Source organism: Colletes latitarsis, chromosome 6, assembly GCF_051014445.1.
Source record: "Colletes latitarsis isolate SP2378_abdomen chromosome 6, iyColLati1, whole genome shotgun sequence".
Lineage (NCBI taxonomy): Eukaryota > Metazoa > Arthropoda > Insecta > Hymenoptera > Colletidae > Colletes > Colletes latitarsis.
In genome coordinates, this window is record NC_135139.1 from 13,800,609 (window position 1) to 13,813,276 (window position 12,668).

At 38.2% G+C, this 12,668-nt stretch overlaps 1 protein-coding gene across 3 annotated transcripts in view; it reads left to right on the top strand.

Annotated features, from left to right (window-relative positions):
- Window positions 1–12,668, top strand: part of Cv-c (RhoGTPase activating protein) — a 467,909-nt gene that overhangs the window by 407,945 nt on the left and 47,296 nt on the right. The window lies entirely within an intron of this gene.

The following is a 12,668-nucleotide window of genomic DNA, read 5'->3' on the forward strand; positions in this document are numbered from 1 at the left end:
ATGGAGGACGTGGCAGTCAAAGTGTTAAATGCTGAGCTAATTTTGTTTCGCTTTCTACTTAGACACAGCCGTAGTATTTGCCTCGAAAAATTGGCCAAAAGTCAACATTTAAGATTTTACTTAAACTGCAAAATTTCTGTTGGTCAAGGTAAACCTATAGACAACTGTGTGCTAAAATTTTTTACATTTATATACGAAAGTAAAAAATTATTATGGTACACATCTTTCGGTTTCAACTATTTTCTAAAACTTCGTTCACTTGTTACATAATAAAAACAAGTAATATTATTTAGACTTTGAATCACTTTCTCGTTCAATGTTGCGTTTTTTTGAGTGGGCGGTGATTCATCAATGATGACGGCATTAGACGGTGATGCGCGCAGTTTGTTGTGTCGAAAGAAGTTGCATGGTGTTGTAAAGGAATGCAATTGTTTTCAAAAGAATGACAAGAGATCATAAATCATGGTGTTTGAAATTATGTTTCGTTCTATTTATGTATTACTAAATAAATTAAGGTTCTTAAATGCGCAATATTTCGTGGAATATCTTGGCACTTCGTTCTAAAATGAGAATAAGAAGAAGAAAAAAGAAAAACACAGAGAAAAACTTTTTCGTAGAAGAAATTCTATCTCAATTGAAAAAACAAACATTGTAATTAATATTTTTTTCGATCTTTAATCAAGCCTTCCTTTGTAGGCAAAAAGAAATTCAAGCAAAACACTCTATATATTTTATTCTACTGTATATTATGCTGCCACTTGTCAAGTATTATATTATTCACGTGGACGTCGAGTAAAATTATTATCTACTACAATCACGTGCACAATGCCTTTTTAATTTCTAACCTTTCCTGTGATTCATTCACCTCTAATGCTAAAAGACATGACTCCCTAATTGTTTCGACTAGTAATATCTTAAATGCTGTCATAAATGATGTACTATCTTAGACAGATCGACATGAAATTTATTTAAATGGGTGACACAGCATATTGTGTAGTTTCTATAAGATAGAATCTTTAATGAATTCAGCTTCGACGTTCTTCATCGCTCGATCAACTTCAACTCTTTTCTAAAGATTTCCTGTTCGTATCTCAATATGTGTTATTACAATAATAGTCTCGAAACAGAGGTAAATTCTATTAACCGTACACCGTGTCAAATATTGTACATAGATCGATGATTCGTGTCTTCCGTCCATTAAAAACTCATCAATTTCCGTGCGTCATTCATTTATTCAAAATATAAAATCAAGTTATTTTAAATATTTTTAAATTACTGTGTAGCATCCTACACTTCGTTCCAATAAACATTCTACTATCGAATTTGGTCATCATACTAATTTTACTTGTCCAAAACATCATTTGAAGCACTCTCAAAGTATGACAGTCTTCAAAATTTGTATAAGAAATAAAATTTTTCTACAAATTCTTTACCATTATCTTCACGAATGTCTATCAGACTCAACAGAAAGGCTTGTAAAATTATTTTCTCCATCCTCAGAAAATATAAATTACAAATTTAAGGACTTCGTTGAACTGTGCTATTTTTTCTCGCCATTATAAAGCACGTAAATCTATATGCATGGTTTCGCAGAGTAACGATGACAGAAATGAACAAAGAAGCATAATGTGCGTTATGAAAAAATTTGTAGTATTCAATAACATGGTGTTCGGGTTGCGTACGTGATTACGATCACGCTGAAGCGTTCTAAAGCGGAGTAGAACAAGGCCGCAAAATTCGGGTTCTGAATCAGCGTTCGAATATTCGCGCACGATCGAATCGAAACTCGTAAGCAATCGACGCAGCAGGAATTTCGGCGCTCGATTTATGCATATCGAGCACCGTCTGGCGCAACCTGCAACGACGCACGCAAACCGATTGTTTACTCGCGAGCGAACGGTGGCCTCTCGGCGCCACGGGGCGCTAAAACAGATTTATTACCAGTTTCGTAATAACGTGAAATTATCGGATAATTCATTGTTGGTGCCATTTGACGAGCGTCTCGGACTCATTTGCACGTTCAGCCGTGGCCGGTTTAAAGGTCACGCGACACGTTCGAACCAATGTCAAGGGTCGATCTTCGCGACTGACACCGATACGGGTAATTTGTCGCGCCACGCGAATAATCTTGATGAATCTGCACGAACTCAATTCGCAACATTATGTTTGACGAATCGACGTTCTATCGCGCGGGGATCTCGATCGATGATTAATGAACAGGCATCGGCGAATTAGATGCAGGCCATTCCTTTATTGACTGAATTTGAAATCAAACTCTACGTTTAAGTAGGTCAAGAAATAGACAAAGAGAAAATAAGTTGATCTCAAAACCAAAGTGTCGTAATTATAAGAAAGCCAAAGAAAAAGTCAGTGGACGAAATATCTACATATAAATAGCAATTAAAGTTTCCTTATTATTGTTTCTCTAACAGATAGTAAATATACTTGAAAGTTAAGAAAAAAGTAGGTTAAGGAAACTTACATCTCTGAATCGAGACGAAGATGAAAGATTGAGAATGTTAATATTTAGGTCAGCCTAAGAAGAACAGCCTAGATCTTTCTAATCACTAAACATTATAAATATAAATAGAATTTGATGAAATAATTTAAATGCTTATTGTTTGTTCCGTTATTATTAGACGTTTATGTAAACATAACTTCATATGCATCGTGTAGTATTTTCCAATGCAATTGTATTGCATTATAATAATTTTATTTTACCTTCTAGAGCAGTAATATTGTTTCGATATTTCGGTCTATTTTCAGACTCTATTTAAATATAAAATACAATGTATTAAGTAGTTTGTAAAGCAAATGGTTTTTATCAACAGGAAAAGAGTTTGTTTAAATATGTGTCCTATTTTATTTTGTACTCAAACAATTCTTCATCCCAAACTGAGCTAGCACAACTTATCTTACGTAAATTATTAATATGCAATGATCAAGAACTCCTTGTTTGCTCTAATGGAAGATTAACAGGTCAGTCTTACGTCAACATCTTGGGTTACCAATTACATAAGTGTATTTATGCATGAACGAACAATTTCTCTAACGAATAGATAGATCCTGCAGGATGTATCGCCTGAACTACACGTTTCTCAGTCCACTGAATATTTATTTTTGGAACCACTTGGAAACATTTGTTTACTCGACACCCACTGCTAGAGTACGAAAATGCTGCTAAGGAATCTGACAAAATACGTGAAACATTTGGAAGGTTGAGGAACTCTATAAGAGGATGCTTCAGGTTTGTATTTAGAGCGTTTCCATTTCAAGCACTTCCTGCGAGGGTCAGCAACTACAAATTACTGGAGCAAATGGCTATAACTCAGAAACAAGGTTTCCTGTTCCCCGCTCGAGTAGGCGTCGCGTATCATGAAATACACTGTAAATTGTTCGTATTTTTGTCATTCTCCGCAAGATTTATTAGCAACGTGTAAACTACTCGCAATTAGGGTTAATAATACTTTACGCTATGCAAGATTTTTTAGCGTAAGATTAAAAAAAACTCCGTTTAGCTACACGTTGATCGCGTTTCCAGCGTTTTTGGACTCTGGTGTGTTGCTAATCGCGGAGGTTCCCTCGTTCGATCCGTCGAAACGAATCCGGGCTACCGTGCTGAAATTTTCTAAACAGTTTCACGCTCGATTACGTGCACGCACTCGTTCCCTCGCGCCATTCATTCCTCGCGGCAGGTAACAAACGTCCTCGTGGCGTGATGCAATCTTCCAAGGTTAGCGTCGCGCCAAGCAAAAATCTCCCCGGTGTGGTATAACCGCGAGAATGCGCGCTCGCGCGCACGCAGCACAGAAGTACCTATACTTGATTTTACTGGACGTCCAGGGGGACGTCGTCGGGCTTGAGTTGTTAGAAACACGCCCGTGCGACATTAGTTTCGCACGGTGAGTCAGTAGAGCTGACCGTTGCTCGGGTCGAGCCACGCATAAACATGTCCTTTGCAATGCAGCTGGACAGGCGACACCGCGGTGCATTGCAGCGACCCAGATGCCAAAAGCGGGAGAAGGTATGGCGCAAGTTACTAAATAACAGGTTCTACCCTAACCGCAGATCCGGCGCAGCCCTTTCGTTTCGCGATGCCTCTGGAACGAGCAATTCTCGATATTAATATTTATAAATGCCATTCCCGACGAACCGTGATAATCGTTTCCGCCGCGTTCCTCGCGGCTGTTCTTTTTTCCACTCGATCCCCTGTTTTCTATGAATTTTATTTTAATCCTTCGACCCCACGGAAAGCGACCGTGTTATTTTTCACGAGATAATCAAAATTAAACAGGGACGATTTATTCTTGATGCAAAATCCATAGATCACGTTACAGTCCCTCGATAAAATTCGCTACTTTCTCCCTCGATATCGTTTGCGAAGCCATCCCCACGCTAAAAAACGAGTCATTTTTTAGGCATCTATTTATCGTCACAGATGAAGAATTACTTGAACTTTTCTTTTTTCGACTACCATCTGTTTTTGTTCATAACAAACTTCTCAGTAAAGTTTTGAAAATAAAGAAGCACTACATAGTATTAGGAATGAAAATTTGTAGTTGTGTCTCTAACGAATGCCTCCATTCTTAAAATTTAACTCTACAAATATATCAATCGAATTTTCACAATTTTTTACTTTACAAGCATTTAATTTAAGCTAACGAAAGGCTAAAGACTTTCTTCAAAAATTTTTTACATCCAACAAATAAAAGTTTATCTACTTTAAATCAATAAATTCCACTTAATTTTTAATTGATTCAAATATATATACCATAAATTTGATCTTTAAAGGAATATCTTCCATACTGTTGGGAAATCGTTAAAACAGAGGTGTAAGTATCTCTCAGAATTCCTTTGAATTTGAATCGTTTCGCGGATTATCGAATTCTTTCCTCCCCGGTGCGTTTTTGCCGCTCGTTCTTTGAGATCGTCGGGCCAATTTATTTTCAAGAGTAATCAATATGTAAATAAACGGCCAGTCGGCGTGCCCGGTGCTGTTGCTACCGAGAAACATGCACGCCGCGGCGCAGCTGGACAAGACACGGTGCAGCGTGTGTTGCAACAACCCAGATGCCAAATGCAGAGGAAAGAATGGCGCGAGTTTCTAAATAAAAGGCTGGTACCTTAACCGCAGGAATGTTTTGCACACCTCCGGAGTCGTGGTAAAAAGTTACGAAACGCTGGTACTATTTTTAGACGATCGGTAGCGCACGCGTTTCAGGGACGATACGATTTCAGAAGCTGCTCGTCTTAGCAATCGCTTATCTAGACTTCCTTATCAAGGGCCTCTTGAAAAAATTATTGGATATTTTAAGAGCATCAGACGAAAAAATATCGATTACTTTTCTTGTTGCATTTTTTTAGAGATTCGAGTCTGAATAGGATCATAACGAATTTCGAAAAATTGACAATGTTATTGGGACTTTGAACCTCTGTTTATATTCTGGCACCATATACTGAAAAGTTGTTGTTTATTATCGTTTGTTTAAAAATTCGAAACCAGCAGCCTAAATGTTTAATATTTCTATATTCTAACCGACTTAGCAAAGTGAGTCAAAATTTGATAAACTTCTTTGATCAGATGCTGTTACGAAGATTTGTATCTTTCAGGAAGCTTAGGGTGTTTTTTTTACGTGTTTCTGTGATGTCAGGACCGTGTTCAAGTCCAGATTGTATTTTTGCTTTTGCGGTTCGAATCTTCTGCGTTAGTATTATGTGGCTAATTGTTATGTCGGTGTGTAGGGTGTGCAGTGAGGTGAATCCGGTTTCTTTATAAGGTACTCGTGGGTAACTTTGAAAAGGCCGGTTCTTAGTCGAGTCATTATTATTATTATTTCTTTTCTATTCACGTTGCAACAAGGCACTGGTAAATAGACATTTTGTATTATATTGCGAGTTCTTGTTCTTTCGAATATGGTCTACATTTTACATTAGTCTGTTTTTCAGTTACGCTATATCTGGGTTATGAGATCTCAGCATGGAGCTGATTTTTCTTCGTCTGTTTCTTCTTCGAACGAACGCTACTTATTTTACATTAATTCATAACAGAACATTTATTCAAAACTAAATATTTTATTTTGTAACCTTTTTACGAATGTAAAACCATTTAAAGCTATGATAACTGGTTCTTGATTCGTATTTAAATAATCTAAAAAAAGTAGTAAAGAAAGTAATGGCTGTCGTGTCATATTTATAGACTCTTCCACGCTAAAGGCACAAACGTTTCAATAAAGAACGTTTTTATTAGATAGTAACAACTTCTCCAACGAAACTTTTAAAATAGAGTTACAAACTCGGAGTAAAATTGTCCGACTGACTTTGCCTTTTCATCAAACGGAATAGATCTAGGCGCATAAACGTTTCGTTGGTTAAAAGATAAGTGTACCAACCTAGTAATAATACACTTTGCTTGGCCAGCAAGGCTAGGCGTTCTCAGGGTGAACGACTGAAGGCCAGCCACTACCGTTCGACGATACATCGAGGCGTCTCGACGCCTGAACCGTTTTGCTCGGTGCAATTCAAGCCGCGGTTCCCTCGCGTCGTCGCTCTATCTGCTCGAAACATGATAATTCTAAGAACGAGTCTGCGGCTCGGTCGAATCAACAGACGAAACCAATCGATGATCCAGGATCGTCGGTTAGAAGCGATCGCGTGAGAAAATCCGGCCGTTCTGCCGCCACCGATGCACCGATGCATGCTCTCTGACGTAGGTATTACTGGTTGCACGCTTGTTGCACCGGTTCTACGGTACGCGGTAAAACAAACGTCGCTTGGGACGCACGCGTTCTTTCTCTGTCTCTTGAACGACGGCGTAGCTCGCGTATACGTGCACGTACGGGCGAATCATAACTCACAGTCGGGTTCTCGCGATCGAAGAGCACTATGAATAGTAGCTAATTGACCCAGTTGAACCCGAGTCGGCCGGCGCAAGCCACGATATAAATACGATACCGATACAACCGTCCGATATATTCCAAGTCTGGCGGGTCGCGAACGCTATACGTCCACGTTCCGCGTGGTTTCCGTTTTCCGGCACGGAAGGACGATCGCGTCACGAATAGAATCGATGGACGCCCACAAAAAAGACTCCGTTTCGATGATTTTTCTTGGAGCTACTTGTGTTATACGATAGACGCATCCGGAGATCTTGAGTTTACTCGTTTTGAAATTTTCTAAAGCTCGTTTGCTTTCCGATCTATAGAGAAGATAAGTATTACGTTCGATGGAAAATTCAAAAATATTTTTCTTTGAATTATTTCTGAAATTATTTTTCAATATTGAAAATTCAGTTACTAGGATTAGTCGTCTATCGCTAATTTAAGATATTTTAATATCATATTTCCATAATCTATGTCAAGGTATTGTATTTTTTAAAAAATTATGAAATTTGGTACTCCATGCAGTTAACCAGAGGTTACTATGAGGAAATAGAAAACGAGTATTGCGTGTAAAACAGACAGTTTTTATCGACCATATTTCTATCTTTAGCTGTACTACTTTTTAACCTCCCCAGAGGCTGAAGTACTTTACCATTATATTTAGCATATTCGTACACGGCGCTGAATATATTTGCAACTTCTCTCGTACTTATTTTACTAACTCTACAATACGTCAAAATAACTAAAAGTGACAATATTTTTACATAACCAATGTCTAAAAAATATAAAACAAAATTACTTTATAAAAACTTTGATGAAAAATAGTGATTGCCAACCTTTTAACCTAACCCAGATCATGTTTCCAGATTAAAAAGTAACAGTAATTAACGGAAGAAATTGATTATCGAATCGCGATGCTCTTCTCGCGAAGGAACAACGCGTTCTCTCGCGTCCCCGAGGATTGCATGGATCTTTCCATAGATCACTCGGCCTGTAGCGAACCGATAAATGGCTGGGTGGAAGGATCAAGAGATCACGAGATCTAAAGATCGAGGGACACACACGGGCTGACGCTATAGAGGCTGTACAGTTCTCGTGATAAATCCAACTCGCGTTACCGAAGATTTATATTGATCATCCCCGCTGTGTAATCTCGATGACCCACTTTCTTGGTCACACGTGTGCACTAAGAGGATCGATAGTTAATTAAGTTACCATCGTTACGACCTCTCAATACCGTCGGTTTAGCGACCGATCGATGACTCACGATCTGTCAAATGTGAAAAATGTCTCGTGGACATCGTGTTTCGTCGTATTAGCAACGAGCGTTGATCGAATCCTCGAAATCGATTTCTATTCTTTTTAGCGGAAGGTTTTTCGGGTGTTATGACACGCGTGTGTCGACTCGTTCGGCGAAGACCAGGCATCGCGAGGTGATTGACGCTCGTTGAACGAGGAAAAAAATCTGTTTGCGTAAAACACGATGAGAAATCACGATGATACGTGTTTTCGTAGTATCGCCTTTCCAGACATTCGATACGTTTGTCACACCTGGCAAATCGACGCTCCAGACATCTTTACTTCGGTGTAAGAACATTGAACATTACATTCAAACCTCGTTGAAATTAAAAATCATTTTCCTCTGTCTCGTATAATGATACTCTGTTAAAAGTGTTACGTTCGCTCGTGGATCAAACTTCGCTCAACAACTTCAAACTCGCGGTCGGTGAAACCTTCGTTTAATTCCTCGTCCTTTTTTGCTGGACATTTCGCAACAGAAACGTAGTGATTTCATAAGCTTTCAGTTTCGTGGTAACGATTAACGTATCATCGTTCGATCTTCATTTTACAGTTTATCGATTGCGAAAGATTTGTTACTGACCATTAGTTTTCTCTTTTAATGACAGAAATGGAGAATAGATTGTATCTTCGATAATTGTTTACATAATTTTAATACGTCTTTACCCAGTGAACTACTTGATAAAAATAATAGGAGTTTTGCGAATTGTGTCGATTCATACATGGATACGCAAAACACTTCAACCACTTTCCAACGAATAAATCAATTACTATGGTCGTCGTTGATGCGCTACAATCCTTAGTAAGTCCTCGCGCGCAAAAAACTGGCAAACCTCGTACACTTCGCGACGTTACATTTAATGAACACGTCGGCTCATTATCCGTTTCGCGTATCCGCTTTTTCTCCTACCACGAACACGATTCCATTAAACCAGGACAAACCAAGCGCGTCTTGGTGCCGTGATCATAACGAAATCGTTGCCCGGTAACTCTTGCTTCGCGATCGATAGATTAACGTTAACGATTGGCGATTACGTTCACTTCCTGGACGTACTAATTACTAACGTACCGCGAGTAATCTTCGTGGCTCGTAACCGTGCACGGTTCCCCTGACGTATCAATTAGCATTCGAGGCTAAGTTTCACTCACTCGTCGGCATTATTAGAGTAATCAATAAACATTAACGGGACATCTCGGATAATTGAAGTTAACAATTTCGTATAATCACCGCGAATGTTTTAGTAAACACCTTTCTCCGGCCGCGGGCTCCATTTGACGGAAGTGGGACGAAAACGTCAACGTTGATGAAATTTCGTTTACGAAGTATAGTTAAACCTCCATTATACGGTGTTGCGAATAATTATATAGATATTCGATCATGTTTCTATATTTTTACAATAATAAGTGGAAAATTTTCATCATAAATCTGTGAAAAATATTATTTTAACTCAATATTATTTTTAATTGCTTGTACTAGCCGGTTAAAAATACTGTCGATTTAGTTAAAATTTTACAGCTTCACTTGGGATATCTATACAATTGAACTCTGGATTTTAAGTTCAAAAATATTGTCAATTGTTGGCTTTTTTTTTAAGAATATCTCATATGTTACAGTGAACGTTAACGAGGGATCACTATATTGTCCTGCTAGAAAATGAACTTGTCGTCTTCTATTAATACAATGGAATATAACAAATAGTTGTCTAAAAAACTATTGATAACCAGTAGCATTAAATCTACAATTTACAAAAGCTATTTTAAAAATTCTTTTGAATAATAGCCCAAATTATAACTAATCATGACTAATGAATAGCTATATGATTCAGTATATTGTAATGGTGTTATTGGGCCTTCTTTATTCAAATATGTATCGCATGTTTATTATAAATACCGACTAGAGAATTCGAACTACTAATTTCGTCTTTTAAAATTAAAATACAGTAATATTTCGAGTAATTTTTAATTCCATAATATCGTAACATTATTTCAGAATTAACCTAACGTTGAAGACAAAATATAATCGTACCAAAGAGGAAAATTAAAGTATGTTAGAATTGCCTAAAAATTCAATAATAAATAGAGATGTGTGACGCATGAAAATTGTTTAATTTCAAAATGTTTTGCCCCGGAAAGGAATAGTGACGTTTTGATTTGATAGGAGCTTGGATATGTTTATCGAAAGTGTACACGGTGTACAGTTGTTTACGTCACGTTGCCAGCGTAATGTAAATAAGTCACGGAACGCGTCGTATCGTAATTTCGTGATCACTCGTAGGAGAGTTTGTATTACGAAAGTAATCACGATATTCGAAACGCCTGCCAACCATTGGCAGCGTCAGACTTTTATAGAGAAAGTACCGTTACACCTGTTGACGTCATAATTATAATAAAACATAGTGACTAAGGTAGAGGTAGTGAGACAAGATAGCGAACTTCATTAAAATTCAAATAACGACGATATTATTCTGATTAGCATCTTTAACTTAATTAGCACGGACCTAGATGTTAGTTTAATAACAGTTTATCGTCCGAACTTTCTTTCATTTTACACATCATTGCTCTCGAGTTAAGAATGTAATCCCGAGCAGCTTGTAAGGTGTCTTTTAGGCGCTCGTTACACGGACGAGCGTGTAATCTACAAATTTTTTAATTGCGTAGGGTCGTGTTTAACGTCGCTTTACAAAATGAAACAAAGAAAGGAAGACGTGCTCGAACACGTTTCACTTTGTAACGTGGTATTCAGAAATTGCACAAAGACCGTACGATCAAACAAAAATATCAAAATTTACCACAGTTTAATAAGATCGTTAAATATTTCACGTGTTTCCATCGACGAAGATTGCTAATTGATTTTGGCCACCGTTCTTTGTCTACAATTTCTTAGTGTACGGTACATTTTTCGGGGCAACAGGTCGATATCGGTATTTCGGTTTCGTAACGTTTGGATTCTAACTGTAACCAGTTTTCTTCTTCTCTAATGCGATCTCCGCAGGATATTCATTTCCATAAAAATGTAATTTTCTCAAATCGTTGTACCAGCCCCGTAGTTTCAAAAGAATGTCCTCGGGGACGTCGACAAATCGCCTCGATTAATTTAGGACTCAGGAAAAGAAAATATGTTTCTCAAATCTTACTTATTTTTGATTGTTCGATTAATAGGGATTTGGATGATCGAGGTTCTAGTGTAATTAGATCGTCGAATAAGCAAAGTGTCGAATACGTAATGTCGAAGTTTTCGACAATAAAATATCGCTGAGAAAACAAAACGAAGCGACTAAATTTGATTTATATAGACCGAGATCGTAGATCCAAGATCTGGTTTAGAAGATCTGGGTCGACGTTGCGCAAGTCGTGACGGAGGCCATCCGATGCTTCAACGCGGCGTCCGCGACCGTGTACTCGCGTTGTTCGCGATGGAACAAAAGAAGGCAAAGACGAATGGCCATTGGGGTCGCGGAGGAACGAAGAGTAATGTCACCTTTGGCGCGAAACCACGCGAGATTTCGAGTGAAAGCCGATAAGGATAACGTAACACGGCCACGGAGAAAACGTATCGAAATTTTGGCCACCGGAGGACCGCGAGAACGACTTCAAAGAAAAAGTCGCACAGGCTCTCCTTTGTGTCCCTTTTTCTCATCCTCGAGACTCCTTGCCGGAAATCTTTCTACCTTGTGGACCCATATATCTTCCGTTTCTTCGAATTCTTACCTACGTCAGGTTCCACAATTGTCTCGTTTACACGCTGCAATAACAGCTTATAGGCTCAAGATATTCTCGGAATCGCCACGGCGCAAAATGAAACACAAACTCGACTGGCGGCAATAATAATCGCGCGTCGAGTCGTCAACCTGATTTTCGGGTCGAAGATTGATTCTCGAGATGTCAAAACGATGGTTCGAAATAACGTTTCTACTAAGAAAATGCGAGAAACTGGTATCCCGAACAATATTGTTTGTTTTTCGATATGTGCGCAAAAATGTATATATTTTGTCTATATATTATATATCCATTTCGTGTAAACACACTGAAAATCGCTTTCGTGGAATGTGTTTTATGCAAAGAAAGGTACAAAGGAATCGAAACGGTGGAAAAAAAAATGAACAAAACATAGCACACTGTGTGCAAAATATGTTTGTATAATGAATAAACTATTTATTAATATTTTTCAATTCCACCTTTCTTCTGTAGAACTTATTTTGTTATTAACATACATAGATTTTATAGCGTGACCTGATGTAATTTTTTATGATAAAACGACACGAATTTGAAACGTATTTGCGAGCGTTTAGTGGGATACCATATTATTCTGATGCCTCAAAAGGTAAATTTTATTGTACGTCGTCGTCGCTCGAAGATAATATCCGTTCGGTCGTAGAACTTTGACTTGGAAGTCGTAAAGCGTGCGCGCAGCTCGATTTTCGGGAGATTATGAAACGAGGCGGAGGGACACTTGATTTTCGAGCGAGTAAATGCATTGACGCGCATGAACGG